Source organism: Emys orbicularis, chromosome 3 (genome assembly GCF_028017835.1).
Source record: "Emys orbicularis isolate rEmyOrb1 chromosome 3, rEmyOrb1.hap1, whole genome shotgun sequence".
NCBI lineage: Eukaryota > Metazoa > Chordata > Testudines > Emydidae > Emys > Emys orbicularis.
Genome location: NC_088685.1, coordinates 58,798,613 through 58,822,614, shown reverse-complemented (window position 1 = coordinate 58,822,614; position 24,002 = coordinate 58,798,613). Strand labels below are relative to the sequence as shown.

Sequence of the window (24,002 nt, the reverse complement as noted above, 5' to 3'; positions counted from 1 at the left end):
GGTAAACGGTCATGTCATGTCATGTCATGTTTGCAAAGGTGTTGCTACTTCATCATTAGCCGGAGACACAGGGTGGAAAGAGATGGAAAGAGTAAGAGTGTTATATGTAAATGCAGAATCAAGCAGACATTTGAAAATGAATGGTGTCCATCTGCAGGCATTTTGACCAGTACTAACTGTCAGGTCTTCTTTGAGTGCTTGCTCATGTCCATTCCATGCTAGGTGTGTGCATTGTATGCACAGTTGCAGGAGATTTTCCCCTCATTCGTATCCATAGGACTGACTCTAGCACCCTCTGGAGCCACGTGCATATGAGCTGGTATAAGGGGCGCCACCAGCCCCACACCCTCTCAGTTCCTTCTTACTGCCTGTGATGGTTGCACGGAATGATCCTTCTTGCTCTTGCAAGGCCTCTTTCCCAGTGATTTGGACTTTCTATTGTATATTTATTGTAGTCTGTGTTAGTGTAGATAGTAGTGTTAATAGTTGTCCCTGCTGTCAAGGGACTTTCGCCCCAAGGGCTGGGAATGTCTTGGTCCCTGGACTTCAAGTCGTGTACCTTCTGTGGCAAGCCGATGCCAGTGAGTGACCCACACTCTAGCTGTCTAAAGTGCCTCAGGGAAACTCAGGTTAAAGAGAAGTGCCAGATCTGCAGGGGCCTTGCACACAAAAGGACGGAGACAGTTGTTGGAAGGCTTTACTCATGGAGGCAGCCCTCAGATCAGTCTCGGAGCTGAGCCACTCTGAATTGGTGCCGAACATTTCGGCTTCCATGCGAAGTGCTCCACTGGCACCCTTCTCTATCCTTTATGCTGAAGAAGCAGCATAAGAAACAGTGCACCGAGAGAGGGCACTTTGCGGTGCCAAAGAGGGACAAGCAGGAAGTGACCAGTGCAGTGAGACCCGTGCCAGGCCACTTGTCCTCCCAGAGCCACTGGTGACTCCAGTGACTACACCTAGAGCGCCAAGTCTGGTACGGGCGCCAGATCCATCCCCCCTTTTATTTCTGGACTGCCTGTCACCCTTCAGCCCAGCCTGGTCAGATACAACATTGGGAGCAGCAGTGGGGCCATGCACCTGTGGACTTGTTTGACCCTGGAGGCTTTCCAAGGTGGCAAAGGACCTAATGTCTCTCCCAATCCAGCCGACCCCTCAAGGCGCCCTGCCAGCCAGGGGATAGAAGGGAGCAAGGGATGGTGATCTCTACTGTGACACCGACCACTGCGACACCATCCTGGGGCAAACACTCCTGTGGTCCTAATACAGCGGTCTACGGCCCGTTACTGGTCTCCAGCTCCCAGGCACTGCCTGGAGGCAGAAGTGGGTACTGCGCCACCCTGGTCTCCAAGAAAAGAATCCATTTTGGAGCCCGAAGGGGAATCCTTCACTTCACCTAAGACCTACTGGTACCCGGCCTAAAACCCGGACTTTGGTACTAGCCCCCTGGCTGGCGCCTGGCCACCGGATCACTGGCCAATGCAGTAGCAGTATTGGAACCTGGGGGGGTTTCCTCTGTTATTGGGGCCTCCTGTCCCACTGCTCAGACTCAGTAGTATCAGAGGGGCGAGCCACCATTTCATCCCATCCGGCACCAGACCCCGACTCCAGTACTGGTACTGACGTCCAAGAAATGACCCCAATGGATGAGGTGGAGGAAGAGCAGGCGGACCCTCCCGTGTTACCGGCCTCCTCCTCGTCATTCCCGGATGCGACGGTTGCAGGTCCTAGTAATCTGCTCCCACTGCATGACTTCAGGGCCTACCAAGAGCTCCTGAAAAGTCCTGCAAACTTGGGACTGGAAGTCAAAGAGCTCAAGGAGCCTAATTGACATCCTGGCTGTAGCAGCTCCCTCCAGAGTGGCCCTGCCAGTTAACCAAGCAGTGATGAGACTTGTCAGGGCACTATGGCAGACTTCTCCTTCTCTGCCCCCATCTCAAAAAGGGCAGAGAAGAAATACTGTGTCCTATCCAGTGGGTTTGAATACCTCCACCCCCTGCCCTCCATGGTGTTGGCGGCAAATGAGCAGGATAGATGGGGCAGTTGAGCGTTACCCCCAAAAATAAAGAGGCCAAGAGACTGGACCTGTTTGGACGTAAGGTTTGTTCAACGGGCAGCCTCCAGTTGCATATCTCCAATCAGCAGGCTCTGCTGGAGAGATACGATTTTAACCTGTGGGACTCATTGTCCAAATTTAGAGACCTGCTACCATAGGAATTGAGATAGGAGTTTACAGCCATCCTAGAGGAGGGCAAAGCAGTGGCCAGGACCTCCCTCCATTTGCCTCTGAATGCGACGGAGTCAGCGGTCACCATGAGGCGCTGCTCATGACTTGTCATTGGCCCTCCCTCACAAAGTGCAGCAGTCCATTCAGGGCCTCCCCCTGAAGACTACCTCCCTGTTCTCAGTACAGACTGATTCCAAGCTTCAAGGACTCGAGGACTCTCCTTCGCTCCTTGGGCCTTTACACACCTCCTGCCTCCAGGAAGCATTTTAGGCCCCAGCATCCTCCCCGGTTTGTCTCATTTCCCAGGCAGGAGCCCTATAAAAGAAAAGGGAAGGGCTATAAGCGATGCCAACCCCTAATTTCTACCTCAGCATCCCAGTCAGGCTCACACAGGCCTTTTGAAGTATGCTCAAGGACAGTCTACCAGTCTCATCGCCAGATCCATCCCCCACTTTTGTTTCTGGACTGCCTGTCACCCTTCAGCCCAGCCTGGTCAGATACAACATTGGACCATTATATGCACTACAGCAGTCAGTTACACCCTCCAGTTTTCACCCACCCCCTGTCCCTCTTCAGGGACCCTTCTCACAAGCAGCTTCTTATCCAGGAGGTGCAAATCCTCCTATGTGTGGGGACTGTACAGGAAGTTCCTTGACTTGAGAGGGAAGGGGTTTTACTTCTGATATTTCCTAATCCCGAAGGTCAAGAGGGGAGTGGGGGCTGTGGCCCATCCTGGCCCCAGGGCTGGCTTTAGCAAGAGCAGGGCCTGATTCCTGGGGGTGGGGCTTGCCGCGCTCCAGCCGGGGTCGAGGGGCTTGGATCCGGGCTGGAGCCGCTGGGGCCGGGGCCGGGAGTGCACGGCCGGTGTGCTTGGCCGGAACCGGGGGCGCCCGAGCCAACCCGGCCCGGAGCCAGTTGGGCCGGGGCTGGGGGTGCTCGGCCGGGGCCGCCGGGCTGGCGCGCTCGGTCGGAACCGGGGCCAGCGCCCCGGGGCTGGAGCTGCTCGTGCCGGGGGTGCTCGGCCGGGGGCAGAGCCGCAGCCGCGGGGCCGGGCCGGCGCGCTCGGTCGTAACTGGGGCTGGTGCCCCGGGGCCCGACCCGGCCCGGAGCCACTCCGGCCGGGGGTGCTCGGCCAGCGCCGGAGCCACAGGGCTGGGCCGGCGCGCTCAGCCGGAACCGGGGCCGGTGCCCCGTGGCCCGAGCCTAACCGGCCTGGAGCTGCTCAGGCCGGGGCCGGGCCCAGGCTGGAGCCGCGGGGCCCAGGCTGGAGCCGCGGGGCTGGGCCGGGCCTGGACTGGCGCGCTTGGTTGGAACCGGGGCCGGCACCCCGGGGCCCGAGCCGGAGCCAGAGCCGCCGGGGCCAGGGGTGCTCGGCCGGCGCCGGACTGGGCCGCGCCTCCCGGATCCCTCCTTGCGCCCCCCGGCCCCAGTTTACCTGCTGCCGCCTGCCCCTGCTTGTTTTCAGACTTCCCGCGAACATCTGATTTGCGGGAAGCAGGGGAGGGGAAGGAGCAGGGGGCGGAGCATTCAGGGGAGGGTAGGAGGGGGAAGTGAGCTGGGGGCGGGGTGGACAGCTGCAGGGCCCTCTTAGGCGCGGGGTCCGATTCAGCGTATTCGGCTGAATCGGCCTAAAGCCGGCCCTGCCTGGACCTGCGTTGCCTCAACAAATATCTCAAGAAGCTGAGGTTGTGCATGGTCTCCCTGGCCTCCATCTTTCCCTCCCCGGATCCAGGAGACTAGTATGCCACCCTCTATTTAAAGGATGCTTATTTCCACATCTCCATCTTCCGTGGGCGCAAGGGATTTCTCAGGTTCGTAGTGGGTCAACACCATTATCAGTTTGACTTGTCGGCAGCCTCACAGGTCTTCACGAAGCATATGGCGGTGATAGCAGCCTTCCTTGGAAGTTGAGGCATGCAGGTCTACCTGTACCTCAACGACTGGCTGATCAAAGGTCGATCGCAGGTTCAGGGCCAGCGCAGCATCAGTACAGTACGAGCCACCTTCCAGGTGTTGGGTCTGTTGATAAATGAGCAGAAATCAACCCTGGTCCTGGTTCAGAGAATAGAGTTAATCAGCGCAGTACTCGACGTGACTCGGGCCAAGGCCTACCTACTGGAAGCCAGATTCCAAGCTATGTTGGACCTGATCTCCAAGGTCACGACTCACCCGATAACAACCGCTCAGGTCTGCCTCAAACTATTGGGGCAAATGGCGGAATGTACCTATGTGGTGCAGTACACAAGGCTATGCCTCAGACCCCTGCAGATGAGGCTAGTGTCAGTCGACTCCCCGAGCAGACACTGCCTGGACTCAATACTCATGATTCCACCTCCGGTCATCGCTTTGTTGACCTGCTGGAGAGACCCAGGATCACTAATGGTAGGAGTACCCTTCGCTGCCCTTCAACCATCTGTTGCCCTTGTCTTGGATGCGTCAGGGCTGGGGTGGGGAGCCCACCTCAGCAGTCTCAGGGCTCGTCCTGGATAACTATTTTTATCTGAGCTTGCTTTGAGCAAGCAAAGGTTCCGCCTCTGGCCATCGTGACCACCCATTCCACGAGCATCCAGGCCTCAGCAGCAGTGTTCCTCGCACAGGTACCAATCCAGGACATCTGCAGAGCAAGTAACATGGTCATCAGTTCATACCTTCGTGTCTCACAACGGCATCACCCAATAGGCCCATAACGATGCCAGTTTCAGGAGAGCAGTGTTGCAATCAGCACATCCGTGAACTCTGAGTCCACCTCTAGGGGTACTGCTTTTGAGTGATCTAGCATGGAGAGATTCCAGAAGACTGGAAAAGGGTAAATATCGTGCCAATCTATAAAAAGGGAAATAGGGACAACCTGGGGAATTACAGACCAGTCAGGTTAACTTCTGTATCCAGAAAGATAATGGAGCAAATAATAAAGCAATCAATTTGCAAACATCAAGAAGATAAGAAGGTGGTAAGAAACAGTCAGCATGGCTTTGTCAAGAACAAATTGTGTCAAACCAACCTGATAGCTTTCTCTGACAAGGTAACAAGCCTTGTGGATGGGGGGAAGCAGTAGATGTGGTATATCTTGACTTTAGTAAAGCTTTTGATACTGTCTCAAATGATCTTCTCATAAACAAACTAGGAAATACAACCTAGATGGAGCTACTATAAGGTGGGTGCAAAACTGGTTGGAAAACTACTCTCTGGGAATGGTTATCAGTGGCTCAGTCATGCTGGAAGGGCATAACGAGTGAGATCCCACAGGGATGAATTATGGGTCCAGTCCTGGTCAATATCTTCGTCAGTGCTTTAGATAATGGCATATAAAGTTTGCGGACGATACCAGGCTGGGAGGGGTTGCAAGTGCTTTGGAGGATAGGATTATAATTCAAAATGATCTGGACAAACTGGAAAAACGGTCTGAAGTAAATAGGATGAAATTCAATAAGGACAAATGCAAAGTACTCCACTTAGGAAGGAACAATCAGTTGCACACATACAAATTGGAAAATGATTGCCTAGGAAGGAGTACTGTGGAAAGAGATCTGGGGGTCATAGTGGACCACAAGCTAAATATGAACCAACAGCGTAACACTGTTACAAAAAACCCCATCATTCTGGGATGTATTAGCAGGAGTGTTGTAAACAGCTTGCTGTAAACAAGACATGAGAAGTAATTCTTCTGCTCTACTCCACACTGATTAGGCCTCAACTGGAGTATTGTGTCCAGTTCTGGGCACCACGTTTCAGGAAAGATGTGGACAAATTAGAGAGTCCAGAGAAGAGCAACAAAAATGATTAAAGGTCTAGAAAACAGTACCTTTGAGGTAAGATTGAAAAAAATGGGTTTGTTTAGTCTGGAAAAGAGAGGACTGAGAGGGGACATAAGTTTTCAAGTACATAAAAGGTTGTTATGAGGAGGAGGGAGAAAAGTTGTTGTTCTTAACCGCTGAGGATAGGACAAGAAACAATGGGCTTAAATTGCAGCAAGGGACTGTCAGCGTGGTTAAGTGCTGGAATAAATTGCCTAGGGAGGTTGTGGAATCTCCATCATTGGAGACTTAAGAGCAGCTTAGACAAACACCTGCCAGGGATGGTCTGGATAATACTTAGTCCTGCCATGAGTGCAGGGGACTGGACTAGGTAACCTCTCAAGGTCCCTTCCAGTTCTATGATTCTATGGAATGGACATGAGTAAGCACTCAAAGAAGAAAAAACTGTCACTACTCTTTTGTAACTGTTGTTCTTTGACATGTCTTGCTCATGTCCATTCCGTAACCCACCCTCCTGCCCCTCTGTCGGCGCTACTGGCGAGAAGGAACTGAGAGGGTACAGGGCCGATGACATCCCTTTTACTGGCGCGTATGCACGCGGCTCCAGAGGGTGCTAGAGCCAGCCCTGCAGATACCACTGAGGGAAAAATCTCTGGCAACTGTGCACACATCGTGCACACACCTAGAATGGAATGGACATGAGCAGCATGTCTTGAAGAACAACAGTTATGAAAGGTTAGTAATTTGTTTTCTCCCCAACCTTGTCACATACTTCTCCACCAATAGTAAATCCACACTCACTGGAAGAAAACATGGGACTAATTTAGTATGCTTTTAATCCATGTTGTAGTACATCATTGTAATACCTTATTACTGGCACTGCACCCATAAGCCACTGATGTTATACTATAGCTATACGCCTTTGGAGAGGATCAAGGGTGGCCTTCATTTTTATTTTGAAAACAGTGAACAATTCCATGAAAGATGGGAGTTTGGGCATCAATTACATGGCCTGACCAGAATTATTAGTTTATTTGTTTAGTTATTGTATTTCCCCTGTAGCCTGGTTTTAAATTGGTAGATGTAGCATTCCAAACTGAAAGATCTAGGGCCAAATTCAGATTGGGGGCAAGTCCTGTTTACTTCAGTGGGATTACACTTGTTTATGCTATGGTTGACTTTGTCTTGAGACTCTAAAAGGCCAGTTTCCCTGGAAACTCTTGATTACTAACACCTGGCCTTCCCATTTAGTCAATTTTGCAAACATTGGATTGTGGGTTGTGTGTTTTTGTTTTGTTTTCATTTTTTTGGAGGGTGGGGCCATGTTTTCTGGGTGGTGTTTGTGGTTGCTATTGTTGTGCTACAGTGTGTTCAAGAAGCTGCCATGTTATTTCTCTCTGTTCAGAGCAGAAAGTTTTTTCCCACTGAAAATTCAGCCCTCAAGTCTTGGAGCCACCATTCTTCAAGCCCAGACCCTTGTGGCACCTGCAGATGGTTTCTAGAGGTTGACCTGGGATTCCTTCATATGGAAAAATGAGAGCGAGAATGGGTAATAAGGGCAAAAAGCAACTGTAGTGGAGTGAGGGAGGGAAGTGAATGATAGTGGATTGTGGGGAGGAAAGTGGGAGTGGGGCAAGAGAGCGAGCAAGAGGAGAACAATGTGAGTCAAAGGAAAATGAGAGCAGGAAACCTGAAGAGAAAAAGAGGAGGCCAAGGGGAGACAAAACAGGGAGAGCAAGTTATTGGGCAGCACTTGGAGCAGGGCTGATAAATACACACTTTAAAAGAGAGTTGTCTACAGCAATGGGGTAGAAAATACAGTAAAGGGACTGGGACAAAAGCGTGAATAGCATTTTCCCCCCTGACTCTGTCCAAGACACTGGTTTCTCATCAGTGGTGCAAGTAGAAATCACTTCTTGCCGGTACTGCACTCATGGGAGGGACACAAGGGGGGGAAAAACACGTGACCCTCCATGTGACTCCTCCCTGCACCATCCCCAGCCCGGGGTCCCCACGCTCTCCCCATCCCCTCCGACACCCCCCTTTGTATATACAAACATCAACATGCTTAACTACTCACTTTCCCCCAAAATATGCAGTATTCAGTCTGTTTATATGGGAGTTGGGTGAGGAGCCATTTCAGCATATGTATGACTTATTAAAAGACAATTTTTTAAGTAGAACTGTATCCTAAACTGCATTATGGTATTGTGCCTAAACATTGCATTTCAATGGGGGATTCAACTTCCTTTATGGGAACAGACTCTTGAAACTCTTACCAGTCCACAAAAGTGGTCCAAAGTCATGCAAATAGTCCCATTGTCTTCAATGGGATTGATCAAATGATTAAGGGTTTACAGGATTAGGTTCAAAGTTTGTAAATTCTTCTGGAAGAAACTGACAATGCCTGAGCTGTCAGATCAGAAGGAGCTTCATTCAAATAAAGGTGGGCAGATGTGTGATAAGTCTTAGCTCTGTTGCTAAGATGAGAAACATTTTTTCAGCAAAGTTTTTGGCAGATTCCTGAGCTGGTTTAAGGCCATCAGTGTCTGGCATTATAATCTTCACTTATAATTCTCTCACCCATAAAGCTGGAAAATCAGGCATTTGTTTTCTTTGGTTTTTTTTTTTTTTTTTTTTGCTCCAGTTCCAGTTAACAAAATGCATGTTAGACTAGTTTGGCTGCAAAAAAGAATTCTATGTACCCTGGGGACAACACCTGATTCCTATCAGGCTGCAGAACTGGGCTGACATTAGAATCCAAACATCCTCTGGTCAGTGCAAGCAGAGGCATTCCTCTAATGATTTGGACTTGATGTGATGCCGTATGAATGTCATGGATAATTCAAACCAATGCGGAGAAACAGAATCAAAAGCACTGTTTAAACATCTTCCAACCCCCCCCCTCCCTTTTTGAGGACTCCTGATCAATGTAACAGCCCAATACATATGCTAACAAACTTAAATAAAGCCTTTGTTTAAGTTTGTTAGCGTACTTATTGTGCTGTTAAAGCCATATAAAGAATGAATGTCCTCCCTAGCCCTGTTCTGCTCCTCTGGAGGCGGCTAACCCCAAGTCTTTCCGGTATCCTGTACTCACTAAAAATTTCTTGCCCGTACTGCGTACTGGACGGTACCACTGTACTTGCACTCCTGTTACTCATTCAAAAAGTGGGGAGGCTGGCAGGAATGGGGAGCAAGGAATGTGGGCACTGTTCTCTCTCTACCCATTGAAACCTTTTGGCACACACCTGCCCCACTGCACAACAAGAATCCCTGCTTTTCATGTTAAAGCCTGGTTATCCTGTTAGAGAAAGTTGGCTAAGGTTGCAGTTTTGAGCACATTAACCAGCTTCTAGAAAAACAAGACCCACCATTGGAAATGTTTGCTACTGTCACTGACCCCTACCTAATGTGGGTAATATCTGATGTAAGAAAAGTAAAGCTGCCTTTCAAGTTTTCATTATATGTAACTAAAATAGAGGTACAGCGTAGTGTGGCACCAAACGCAGAGGACTTTTCAGCAGACTTTGCCTACCTTGTTTTGCATCAAGTATTATAGGATAGTTATCCTCTGCAATCAGTAATCAGAAGATCTGTATTTATTTAATTTAGAAATTTACTCTCTATAACTCTGGCAGTGCCTTGTATTTCTTATAAAAGCCAGAATGAAAATAGAGTTTGCACTGTGCAACATTAAAGTCAGTGCTTTGATTTGAAGAGACTTAGTGGGAACTAATAAATAAAGCAAATAAAAGGTCTTGTTAAAAAAAACTAACCAAGCAAAAGTCCTGCATCCACACCCTGAAATTACCCAACGTGGGTTCATGTGGACCATGAAAGGGAACAAATTCAGTAGGTCATCGAGTCCAGTCCCCTGCCCTCATGGCAGGACCAAATACTGTCTAGACCATCCCTGATAGACATTTATCTAACCTACTCTTAAATATCTCCAGAGATGGAGATTCCACAACCTCCCTAGGCAATTTATTCCAGTGTTTAACCACCCTGACAGTTAGGAACTTTTTCCTAATGTCCAACCTAAACCTCCCTTGCTGCAGTTTAAGCCCATTGCTTCTTGTTCTATCCTTAGAGGCTAAGGTGAACAAGTTTTCTCCCTCCTCCTTATGACACCCTTTTAGATACCTGAAAATTGCTATCATGTCCCCTCTGTCTTCTCTTTTCCAAACTAAACAAACCCAATTCTTTCAGCCTTCCTTCATAGGTCATGTTCTCAAGACCTTTAATCATTCTTGTTGCTCTTTTCTGGACCTTCTCCAATTTCTCCACATCTTTCTTGAAATGCGGTGCCCAGAACTGGACACAATACTCCAGTTGAGGCCTAACCAGCGCAGAGTAGAGCGGAAGAATGACTTCTCGTGTCTTGCTCACAACACACCTGTTAATACATCCCAGAATCATGTTTGCTTTTTTTGCAACAGCATCACACTGTTGACTCATATTTAGCTTGTGGTCCACTATAACCCCTAGATCCCTTTCTGCCGTACTCCTTCCTAGACAGTCTCTTCCCATTCTGTATGTGTGAAACTGATTTTTCCTTCCTAAGTGGAGCACTTTGCATTTGTCTTTGTTAAACTTCATCCTGTTTAACTCAGACCATTTCTCCAATTTGTCCAGATCATTTTGAATTATGACCCTGTCCTCCAAAGCAGTTGCAATCCCTCCCAGTTTGGTATCATCTGCAAACTTAATAAGCGTACTTTCTATGCCAATATCTAAGTCGTTAATGAAGATATTGAACAGAGCCGGTCCCAAAACAGACCCCACTTGTTATGCCTTTCCAGCAGGATTGGGAACCATTAACAACTCTTCTCTGAGTACGGTTATCCAGCCAGTTATGCACCCACCTTATAGTAGCCCCATCTAAATTGTATTTGCCTAGTTTATCGATAAGAATATCATGCGAGACTGTATCAAATGCCTTACTAAAGTCTAGGTATACCACATCCACAGTTTCTCCCTTATCCACAAGATCTTTCTATTAACTTCATAATATTTTGGAGATATATATGAAAAAATGCAAAGGAAATACATCTTCAAAGAAAAGACAAAAGAACAAAGGGGGCACTAGAGAAATTTGTAAGTGTCTTCTCCAACACATACAAAAGCTATGACAAGGAGAGGCTGCCTTCTTTCTCATTCCTCACTACCATTAGCCATGACTGCACTGAAGGCAGTTTCAATTAAGAAATGTGTTTTCCCCCAGTCATACAATGCTATGGGGCCATCAGAGACTTCTTAAAGTTTATTTCTTTAGGAGTTCAGTCATTAGGATTAGGAAACATCATTGACCAGTTCAGTTCAAAATTACCAAATTAGTTATACATAGTGAGATTCCTTGGTGTGCTAGGGCAGCTTTGTTTCCTGGTGGATCTGGCTAGGGGAGGATTCCCTTTCCATAGGTATAGTGCCACCCTGACAGTTCTATCACCTCCTCTTCTAGGCCCTGCTGTAGGGGGCACAGCCAGGGACAAGGGGGGTGTTGCTTGGGTTTCCCAGCAATCCTTTTGGCTTGGCATAGTGTTCTTGGGGTACCCAGGACTGTGAGTTACCCCCCTGACTCCAGTGAGAGGGAGTCTTACCCAAGGTGGCTGGGTGTCAGCTCCCTGACACCACCAGCCCATCAGCCACTTAAGCACTCTCCTCTGGGCTGTGCCAGCCCTGTCTTTGCCCCATAGGTTAACAAGAGGTGTACCCCAGTCTGAATACCTCTGAAACGTTCCCTGTGGTAACCAGCCTCTAACATTGGTTACTCACAGAAATTCCAGATCCTCTGCTCCCAAATATGCCATGTCACCCCAGTTTTACCTTAAATCCCTGCTCCTGTATAACACACAGCACTTGTAATAAAACAAGACAGCTTATTTAAGAAAGAATAGAGATTCTACTAGAAACGAGAGTGTGGTGGAAACAAATGGTTACAATATAAAACGCAAAATTGGGTCTATACTTATTAATACTTACCTTTCCTATCTAATAAAGTAGGGTACCTCCCCCCCAAGTTCAGTCTGTTGCAGAGCTAGCTGGAATCACAGGACTCAGCATCCATTTTTTCATGAGAACACCCCTCAGTGAATGGAGAGCTAGTGCCTTTCCCCAGCCTATGTTCTACTGAAACAAGCTTTTGTCTTTGTTCCTAGGCAGGGTGATTCTCAGGGCTGGTCCACACTAACCCCCCACTTCGAACTAAGATACGCAACTTCAGCTACGTTATTCACGTAGCTGAAGTCGAACTCTTAGTTCAAACTTACCGCAGGTCCACACGCGGCAGGCAGGCTCCCCCGTCGACTCCGCGTACTCCTCTCGCAGAGCAGGAGTACCGGCGTCGACGGCGAGCACTTCCAGGATCGATCCCAGAAGATCGATTGCTTACCGCCGGACCTGGAGGTAAGTATAGACGTACCCTCAGTCTGTTGAAATGTTCGTACTTTTTTTTCCTTTTACCACCTCCAAGTGGTTTAGATTGTTTGCAGTTGTCTCTGACGTTTTGCCCTTGAAAGTCTTGGGATGGAGCAAAGCTAGACAATTGTGCTTTGCATTATATCATTGGCTAACCATGATGGGGTGGACAACTCCCTCCTGCTTGAATGGGCCACCATTGACGCTCGTTATCCCCTGCTGACTAATTTTCACTTCAAGTCCATAAAGCATACTTTCTGTATAAATACATTCTGCCTTAAAGATTACTGTACATACATGTCACAAAGATTATTAATCTTGACTGGTTACAAGCATACATGTTACTTTTATGGATAAACATCCTGCAAGACGTCTTTGGTGTGGTGAGTTTGTTAGGTCTGAGGTGAGAGTTCTTTCACAAAGAATGGGACTCTGCCAAGGAGCCTCTGTGTCACACAGTGCTACCTGAGGATTGGATTTCTAAAACCACCTTCTTCCTGTCTTGGCTCAGTCTTTGAATACATTGAAAGAAAATATACATGCTAAAAGCACCAACATCATTAGTAGGGTTCTTATAAAGGATATCTCACACAGATATGTATGAGATATGAATAAGATTTATTATACTGGTGTGGAAATGTGAATTTATAAATATAATTTGATTATATTTTTTTCAGTTCATGTTAAAAATGACTTTTTAAAACAGCAGTTTTCCAACATCTTTCCAAAGCAAACCACCACCACGTTAGGCTCTTGGATTTCCAGAGTACATAGAAACTAATTCAGGAAGCTCTTTCTGTATTTTTAAATTCTAAATCTGTGGCTAACTTTGATCCCGGACTAAGGGTAGGTCTACAAGTAAGACACTGCAGGGGCACAGCTACAGCGCTTTAGTGGCGATGCTACCTATGCTGATGGGAGAGCTTCTTCCACTGGCATAGTTAATCCACCTCCATGAGAGGCAGTAGCTATGTCGACAGGAGAAGCCCGTCCCCGCCCTCCCCCATCAAAATAGTGCTGTCTATACCAGGAGTTCGTCGGTGTAACTTAGTTGTTCAGGAGTGTAGATTTGTCAGACCCCTGAGCGACATAGCTATGCTGATACAAGTTTGTAGTGTGGACTTGGCCTGAAATGTAAACAATAATTTTCAGAATCATCTAGCTAAAATCTGCTGACTTGAATGCTGCCTTATTGTAACCTTTGGATCTTATTCATATCAGAGAACGTTGTCAGTGGTTTGGAGATGAAAAATAAGAAAACTGTTATAAACTTGTTTGTCATTATACATATTTAGAGCTAACTGGCTAAAGGGAAAAATTGTTTGTGCTGTTAAAAATTTTCTGTGCTAAGATTTGCTGTCTTTTTTCTTATCAGCCTCTGGGGTTTGATCCTACTCCCAATGACATTAGTGGGAGCTTTCAAATTTCTTTCAATAGAAGCTTGATTGGGTGCATACTCATGTAGTATCTGTTATTATTATGGCTATGTAGTTTAATTTTTGAATAGTCAAAATGAAAAAAGGTGGAGTGAACCTGCAGATGAAAAATTTAGATGATTCACATGAGCCTCAGTTATTTGATTTAAATGAAATTTGAATAATTTAAAAAAGTCTTTTTTTTTTAATTGAAACTGTTCTCAAAAATAGTATATCTGCATTTACTTTTACAGGGATTAATTACATATGCTTTTCTGTTGAATAACCAGGTCCAATTTAATTCAAATTTGATTAATATAAAAAGCAAGTTTGACTTAGTTTTCTACTGATCATTTGAATTGACACTGTATGACCTTGAAAATAGTAACATTCAATTTTGTAGGATTTTCTCTAAATAATCTGACAAATATAGAAAGCAGTTTCGACGTAGTTCTTTATTGATTTCTTTGTATTAAAACTCTGATCAAGAGAGTAGTAAGTTTGCATTTACTTATCTTATTAAGAGGGTTTTAATTTTAATCTTGGAGGGCTTTTTTTTTTTTAACCTTAATAACCAGGTATAATTTAAGTGAGATTTGATTGATACAAAGGAAATTTTGATGGAGTTCTTTTGTATGGATTACATTTTTATAAGACAAAATGAAATTCTTGAGCATTGTCAACCTCTTGGTCTAATAGATTTTTATTACTCAAGGTGTTCCAAGTACTTGGTGATATTACTGTGTGTGTGTGTATATCTGTGTATATATATAAAATATATTTTAGTCCATTACTGTATTGAATATTTATGGAATGTATTTGTTACTTTTTAAGTAACTATTTTATTGATATAAAATGTCACCTATGAAAGTAGAATTTTGCCCCTTTTTGCACCAACCTTTTGCACTGTGGATGTAATCTGGAAAGAGTTATAAAAACTTTAAGAAGTCTTTAATATGTGGCTGCAAACACAAATCCAATTATTCCTCTTTATTTGTGTAGTTTGCCTACATCTAAGTACGGTTACCCTCAGATATAAGATACCTACTTTTTTTTTTTTTTTTTTTGTCCAGTCCTAGGAGGTTCATAGCCCTATGGTGGAACACGGTATGACAACAAATTTAAATTAAATATCCTACATACTTCTGTGGAAATGTTTATAATGATTATCCTGAAGGTGATCATTTTTAGTGACGAGACGGGAAAAGTCTGCATTTTCCAGTAGTTGCTTATTGTTGTAAAGAAGGCAGTAGCAGTTTGCTGTAGCACTGCTAAGCTGGGAATATTTTGGTTTACAGGTTCAACACGGATTTAAATACTACAGTGCTGTACATCTCTCTGGTGGTAAGAGTAAAATAGTCCAGCAAAATCGCTTATCAGTGTAATGAGTTACTAATGCAATAAAAACAGCGAGGAGTCCTTGTGGCACCTTACGAGACTAACAAATTTATTTGGGCATAACATGGGCTAAAACCCACTTCATCAGATGCATGGAGTGAAAAATACAGTAAGTAGAATATATATTATAGCACATGAAAAGATAGGAGTTGCCTTACCAAGTGGGGGGACAGTGCTAACGAAACAAACAATTCAATTAAGGTGGCAGTGGCCTATTCTCAACAGTTGGCAAGAAGGGGTGAATACCAAGGGAGGGAAAATTACTTTTGTAGTGCTAACGAGGCCAATGCAATCAAGGTGGATGTCACCCATTTCCAACAGTTGACAAGAAGGTGTGAGTATCAGCAGAGGGAAAATTGTTTTTTGTAGTGACCCATCTGCTTACTGTATTTTTCACTCCATGTATCTGATGACGTGGGTTTTAGCGCACGAAAGCGTATGCCCAAATAAATTTGTTAGTCTCAAAGGTGCCACAAGGACTCCTCGTTGTTTTTGCTGATACAGACTAACACGGCTACCACTCTGAAACCTGCTGCAATAAAGATGTGCAAAATTTGGAGAGAAGTCTATCCACTAGTTTTGGCTAGTTCTGAGAGTGGTGATTGTTATGCTGTCTGGAGTGGCTCACGACTGAGTGCTAACCTAAAGACTATCAAGAAGCAGAGCACAAACCCCAAACTGGCTGTGTGTTCTATAATTAGATTTCACCAACCCAGTAACAAGTGTGAACTCCTAAAGCCCTATAACAGTCTTACCATGGAGTCACAGACAGTCCCCTTGGGCATTCCCGTCTATCTTGGCACCCAGGCAAGCTGGACTTAATGATAGTTGGTTGCTATATTATACCAAAGATCACAAAATTCTCACGTTGATCCCAGTCTCAAGAGACTACTCACTTACCCAGGTCAATTTGTATGTTAGATCTCACACCAAAGACAATGCCTGCAGCCAATCCTATAATAAACTAACTGAAGATTTATTAACTCAGAAAAGAGAGTTATTACAAGATTAGAGCAGACAAGCATATGTACACAAATGAGTTAAAGTCCATGGTTTAAAAGGGGACAGAGTTGTAGTAATCTGTCAGCTCTGAATATCTTTTAGGGCTAACCCAGGTTGACACTGGGGATCTCTGCTTCTGTTTCATAGCTCAAGCCCCTCAGAGTCCAAATGGCAAAAGAGATGAAAAAAATTTGTCAGCTATTTTTATTTCCTTCTTCCAGAAATCAAGCTGATGAGATGAGCCCTTTTAGCCTCTTCATGGGTGTGAAGGGGCAATTAAAGTCTTTGTATTGTGATGTCCCACAATGACTCATTTAGTTTTGCTAGGCCTCCTTGATGGTTAGGAGACAATCCCTCCTGACTGGGCTCACAGTTTCAGAGTAAACATTTTTACAGTCATAAAGCAAAAATTTAAATATTACCTTATATTATGTGATATAGTATAAGTGAGATTACTGCAGGCAGCAACTTACAAACATTTCATAATGTCTAAACACATTGTTATAAGTCCAATACAAATCTTAGCCATACTAACACACAAGTGAAACAGACTAGTGTCCAGCAATGAATTCATTAGTTCTTGGCTGAGGCTTAAAGGCTTGGCAAGAGCTGGCATCTGGTCTGCCAGCCTCACAGTGATTGATACAGAAACAGTTACTTTTGTAACATTTGAGGTTTTAAGTGTAACCTTATCTTTTAATTTCCAGGCTAGCATTTACGCTCGCTCGCTCTCTCTTTTTTTTTTTTCCAATTGCAGTCAATATCCTTTGAAGTTTTGCAGTATTACTTAGACCAGTGGTTCTCAACCTATCTGCCATTGTGGGCTGCATCCAAGATTACCTTTATGTCCCCGAGGATGTAAAATGGGCCGCAGTCATGTGCTGATTGGGCCACGAGCTGAGAACCACTGACTAAGACGGTTTCCTTGTTTGAGTGGGATCATCACCCCTCTTGATCCTATAATCTTTCTGATTCATAAATATGAAGACCTTTCTGAAATCTGTCTCTCTTCATACATTATTGAAAAGATATAGGTATCATAGAATATCAGGGTTGGAAGGGACCCCAGGTCGTCATCTAGTCCAACCCCCTGCTCAAAGCAGGACCAATCCCCAACTAAATCATCCCAGCCAGGGCTTTGTCAAGCCTGACCTTAAAAACCTTCAGAGAATCTTGATTTTGGTTGATGATCACAATAAGTGCAGGGGATACAGAAGAAAAGCTCTGGAGTGGCATCATGTTGAATTCGGGCCACTGTAGTACATTTATACAGGAGGCACTCATCACCAATATATACTTAGGAGGAATTGGATTGTGGATGCAGAGGAACATTGAGTCTGCCTTACGCCTTTAACTGCTGTTTTCACTGCTTTGAGAGGACTTGCATTGTATATTTCTCTGCATCCCAGATGAATAATTGTTTTCTTTTAAACAATGAACTGGGTCAGTTTATCATGAAGCCAGATTCCTCTAGTACTTATGCTGTCTGTAGGGTACCCACAAGAACCATTTCTGTGGATGGGTCCTGGACTAGGAGGTCCTCTAAACAGGAGCAGATATGAATCCCTTTCTGCCTATGCACTAAAATACTTGTTTGTTATGGTTTATATTCCCTTTTATATGGCAATTTACCCAAAGACTCAGTCACTACTTTTGTCTATAGGCATCTTCAAAAAGTTTTGAAGTGTATTGTGCTGTTGCCAGGAGCTGCTTGGATGTGTGTTCCAGGAACAAAACCACATAGGCTTATATTACTGTCAGTAGACCTAGCTGAGGAATATAAAGCATCTAGGATAAACAACGTAGCTAGTGATTTGTTTTAGTTTGTTTCCAGCTTAAGTTTTTTTGACCTTCCTTGGGAATAAGTTGGATGATAGTCCTCTAATGCCAGGCTGGCTCAAGGAAAGCAGATGAATTCTCGGTGGGGACATTAGCATTGATGTAGTTGTAGTTGCATTAAGATGAATCCACTCACCTGTATGGAGACCATGAGAATCACTGGATAGACTATAAATTTGAGGTCCAATGCTCTCTATCCATTGTGCGACAGACCTTCAATTTTGCTGAAGTCTCCTGAGGCTTGAAGAGCCAGCATTTCTCAGGCTTGGCTTTATTGTGAGATCTGCGATGTATGAAGGTTCTGATGATTCTACTGAGGAAGAGGACGACAGACTTTTGTTTTAGTGACCATTGCTTTGGAGTGGGGCCCTGCAACCTATAGTATTCTTGGCCCGAGTCTGAAAGAGCCCTTGCCAAAGTTAAAGGACAATCAGAATGAAAGTAAAAGCCCACCCCCAAAATAACCTTCCACAGTTGATACCAAACCCAAACAAAAACACTTTCTCTCACAAACAGCATTAATTGTGACCCTTCCTTCACAAAAGCCTGTTTGTTTGTTTTTTTTAAAAAAGCATAGGCAATGTGCTCTGAAGGCCAACAGAACAGTTCAAGGAATTAGTAGGTCCCACAGCTGAAGGCCTTCCTCATGGTGAATGTCCTACCAGCAGGGGTTCCTCCCTTTTAAATGGTTAGCACTCCAGCTCAAGCCCCTCCACTTGAAGCAGTTTGGTACAGGGAAAAGGGTGGTCTCTGAGGTAGGCAGGTTCCAAGTCACTGAGTGCTTTTCACAGGTAAAAATCAATACCAACTGGAAACCAAGGGATAGCAAGTGCAGGTCACAGAACTCTGGTGTTAGATACTTAAGGTATAATAAACAGGCTACTGCTTTCTGTACGACTTTCGGTTTCCAGGCTGACTTAGGTGCAGCCCCATCAGGAGTGTATGGAATAGTCTAATGTTGAGGTGACAAACTTAAAGGCATGGATCCCATTAGCAATGTCTTCATCCAAGAAAATCAGTCACAATCTCCTGGCTAGACAAAGATGGGGAAAATGTTCATGGCGGCTGCTGCCATGTGATCATTTTAAGAGCTGCTGGGGATCTAACACAACTCCTAGAATGTGAGCAAGTAGTGGAAAGAGCAGGACAGGTATAATCCTTGCTGTATCTAACTGCTTTCCCATATAACTTCAGTCTTATCCCGATAGACCTTCAGACAGCTAGCTATCATGCATGGCCCAGGTGTTCAACAGTACTGGCTGGGCTGATGGGGAGAGAGCTGGATATCAACATTGAAGAGGAGGGAGGCAATATGAAATCCTGTGAAACTCCACACAGCAGAATTCCTAGGAATGAAAAGTAACTACCCAACACAACCCTGTGGAATTACCTAACAAGGAAAGAATGGAGCTGTCCAAGAACAAGCACTGCTAGGCAATATTCTCCGGCTCTGGTGCACGCACACCAGCATGGAATTCATGGCTGGAACCACCCGAAGAACTTCCGTTTCCAGCAAACAAGTAAGAGGGCAACAGAGTAAAAGGGAAGAACATGATCAAAGTAACACCTGGATTAATTTTAGGGAAGCTTTAGATGTTTGCTTTACAAAACTCATAATGTCAGTATATAACACACAGAAAATCTACATCCTTGGATAAAAAAAATGAAGAGAGAGACTGCCTCTAATTTAAGTAGCATTACAAAACCCTGTTACCAACATGATAATATATCTGCTTTAGTAGTGCTGCCATGACAGTACCCTCTGCAGTATGTAGTGAATATAAGTGCTTGCCTTGTGAATTTTTAAAGCTGGACAGACCTGAGGCTGCTGTTGTATCCAAACGTGGGTGGAGTGAGCTGTAGTGTGATGGGCATTCCCACCATAGAACAGTTCTGGAACATTTCTCAAATGTTTTCATATTTTCATATATTTCACTTAGAGGCTAAGCAAGGGAAGAATGTTTTCAGTGCCAGATTTATTTTTTAAAAACCCTAATCTACTCTTTAAAAGAAAATGTCCTGCTGTGGAATGACATGGGATTTTTTTTGCAGGGAGATAAGGGCTAGGCTGAAGCCCACAGGCAACATTAAGGTTTTTACTTCCAACAAACTTTCAAATCTATTAGTGTATGTTGCCTTATTTCCTAGGCTTGGGTAAGTCTGGCTTTGGAAATCAGAGAATCTATGCGGTTTGGATACTGCCCTTAGATAAAGAGAGAGTACATGCAAGTTACTTTAGAGCTGATTAGCTTTCAAGGAACAAGCACGGCAAAAAGCTTCTCAGAAAGAATGTGGTCAGTCAAGAGTTAATTTTCTCATCTGGGACCATGACCAGCAGTGTAGCCACTGCCACTAAGGAGCTAACATTCACAACTGCTTGCTTTAAATGAAGGGATTTATGTGTATTCACAGATTAATCTAAGCAGCAAATGCTGTGCAGAAATACATTTTCTTTATAACTTCCCACAGAAAAGAAGCAGTGGCTGGGCAAATTGTTAGAAATGTATTCTTTAAGTAGACAATGATAAACATAGCATGTTCTTGCATCAACGAGGGTGTGTGCATGTGTGCGCATATATAAAATTTTTCTTTCAATATTCAGGAAGAGTGAATGTCTCCATTTATGACAATAGGCCTCCTTCCTTGGTGAAGTCCTTTTCACCAGTAAGGCCTCAGTCTTTTTCTCAGCTACCGAGCCATTTGGTTTCTGCTCTTACAGAATTAAAGACAAATGAAGGGAAAAAATGAGTTTGCCTACTCAGGCCTTGTCTATATGGCACTTTAGTCCACATTACAGGGCTGTAAATTTCAGTGCACATGAGCATGTTGTGTGCTAACTGGCCTGATGGTGCTCACTAAAAGTTCCTTAGTGTGTGTGAATGTAGCTCTGTTTCAAACAGCACTATGTTAAGATGCATAAGAAAATGTTTAGTGCACATTAGAAGGGTCCATATGGGCCAGTTAGTGAGTGACACACTTATGTAGACTAAAGTATCATGTAGAGAAGCTCTCAGATTGTCTATACAATTAAGACTGAGTGGAGAAGCCAAAAATATGTTTAGCAGAAAAGGGAACCAAGTTAACGCTTGATGGCAAAGGTAACCTTGAAGAAAAATTCTAATGTTTTTCAGACAAGCACTTTCAGTGACAGAGGAAGTGTATGGGTGGGGAAATAGAATCCAGTTTTGAGGCTGCTGCCTTATGCTGCAGGACACTGTGCTCTCTCTTCTCCTTCCTCCCCCTCCCAGCTGCTGGACTGAGGTAGCAGGAGTCTCCTTTACTTTGGCCCAGGAGGCTGCATTCACATGATAAGAATGGCCATACTGGCTCAGACCAAAGGTCCATCTAGCCCAGTATCCTGTCTTCTGACAGTGGCCAATGCCAGGTGCCCCAGAGGGAATGAACAGAACAGGTAATCATCAAGTGATCCATCCATCCCCTGTTACCCATTCCCAGCTTCTGGCAAATAGAAACTAGGAACACTATCCCTGCCCATCCTGGCTAATAGCCATTGATGGACCTATTCTCCATGAACTTATCTAGTTCTTTTTTGAACCCTATTATAGTATTGGCCTTCACAACATGCTCTGGCAAAGAGTTCCACAGGTTGACTGTGCGTTGTGTGAAGAAATACTTCCTTTTGTTTGTTTTAAATCTGCTGCCTATTGATTTCATTTGGTGACCTCTCGTTCTTGTGTTAGAAGGAGGAGTAAATAACACTTCCTTTTTTACTTTCTCCACACCAGTCATGATTTTATAGACCTCTGTCATATCCTCTCTTAGTCATCTCTCTTCCAAGCTGTAAAGTCACAGTCTTATTAATCTCTTCTCATACGGCAGCTGTTCCATACCCTTAATCAATTTTGTTGCCCTTTTCTGAACCTTTTCCAATTCCAATATATCTTTTTTCAGATGGGGCAAACATCTGCATGCAGTAGTCAAGATGTGGGCACACCATGGATTTATATAGAGATAATATGATGTCTTTTTATCTATCCCTTTCTTAGTGATTCACAATGTTGTTAAGTATCAGAGGGGTAGCCGTGTTAGTCTGAATCTGTAAAAAGCAACAGTCTTAAAGGTGCCACAGGACCCTCTGTTGCTTTTTACAATGTTGTTAGATTTTTTTGACTGCCACACCACCAGTGGATGTTTTCGGAGAATCTCTTTCATGAGTGGTAACAGCTAATTTAGACCCCATCATTTTATATGTATAGTTGGGATTATATTTTCCAATGTGCATTACTTTATCAATACAAGTATGCATTTGTGCCCTGCTGCAGACATGTCTAACAGGCTTCACCATGTTTATGCCTATTCGCTCAAAGGGCACTCTCACAATGGGTAGTGTTAGCTGGGAGACCGTCTTTGGGCCCTTCCACTGGCATTCGAATAAGGCACAATAGTCTCCCACATCCAGGTGGATGCCCGGCCAGTAGAATCTCAGGGTCACCTGTCAAACATCTTCTCTCTTCCCAAGTGACCCCCATATGGGGCTGTATGGGACAACTGTAGTACCCTCCTTTGAAACTTCCTCAATACTAGGAGTTGCATTCATACCTCTCCCATTCTAGGATCCTTCATCGCCCGGTATGCTCTCTTGCCTATTTGTTCAAAATGGGGCCACTGTTTCAACTGCTGGGGATCCAGTAGTTTGCTGTCTCCTGCCTTCTCGGGTCTTCCAGCTCCACTTTCTCCAATGAGGTGCCCTGCCACTCTTTGACCACTTCTTTGAAGAACTTCCATTCATGCCCAAGTATGACCAAGCAGGGCAGGTCTTTTGCCACTGCAGCCTGTAATGTTTCCATGTGTTTTTGCATGGTCAGCCGTACGTCTCTTGTTGGGTAGGGTCAGATGTCCCCACAGATACACTGGAGGTTGATTTACATCCTCCGCTTTACTTCCTGTCCCCTCTAGCCTCTCCCAGACTAAGGTCTGGCTACAGTCTCAAAGCAGAACTGTGGTTGGTAGGTTTCTGGTGAGATATTTAAGCTGTCTAAGATGACTGCTTTGACATACAGCAAAAAGCAATTGCCTATGAACTAATGACTCAAACTTCAGAATCATTTCTGATCATCTAACACTTCAGGCAGTGAGGAAATTAAGGCTTTCCCTATTGAGAGAGAGAGAGAGAGAGAGAGAGGATCCTTTGTATATGCACCTCTGTAACCTAGGTAAAATGAGCATGAAGAAGTGTGGGGGAAGGACAGATGCATATGGAAAAGATTAAAATGATAAACTGCCTAAAAATTTGTCCCCAGAACTAATCAAGGTGTTCAGAAAATATAAACTGTTTTACCTGAATCAGTTTCAGAATGGCTTTACAAGCTGTACTATTTTTAGATCTCCCCTGTTGGTACCTGACTTGACTTGCTAAAGTGGAGACCATCTATTTTCAGGTCTAACTCAAGTACTTGCAAGACAGCAACAACAGCACTTAAAAGCTGTTTTGCATGTGATGCATGAAAATATTTTCTTTTTATTCAGTTGCACTTTCATATCTAAAAAGGATGCTGCACTAAAGGGACCTGATAAGATACTAGAGTTCCTTCAGATATGATCATTTCAGAGAAAGTATCCCTGCAGGATTATTGTAGTAGAAAATGGGACTGATATATATGCCAATAAAGTTACATTTCAGACTCTTTGCAGCATTAAATAGCTCTCGCCAGTATTCCAGAACAGATTTCAAAATTATGTTGTGACTCCTTTGAGAAAAATACAATGGACACCATTCCAAACTGCCCTTGAGGAGCATTTTATTGGTGAATGTAACAGGTCTGTTAATACGTGCCTTAGAACGAGCATCTGTAATTTCTTTTTCCTGTAGGTGTGTTGCCCTTGTGTTGAATAATGTTTTTCAAAAACTGGCCAGCTCATATTATAAACATACATGTCAGACTGCTTAGTCCTAAAACTTGTCAGTTGGCTTGTGTTAGGTTAGGTGAC

The 24,002-nt window shown here is 44.6% G+C and overlaps 1 protein-coding gene across 1 annotated transcript in view; it reads left to right on the top strand.

Annotated features, from left to right (window-relative positions):
- Window positions 1–24,002, top strand: part of B3GAT2 (beta-1,3-glucuronyltransferase 2) — a 50,435-nt gene that overhangs the window by 25,497 nt on the left and 936 nt on the right. The gene's annotated exons all lie outside the window — the stretch shown is intronic.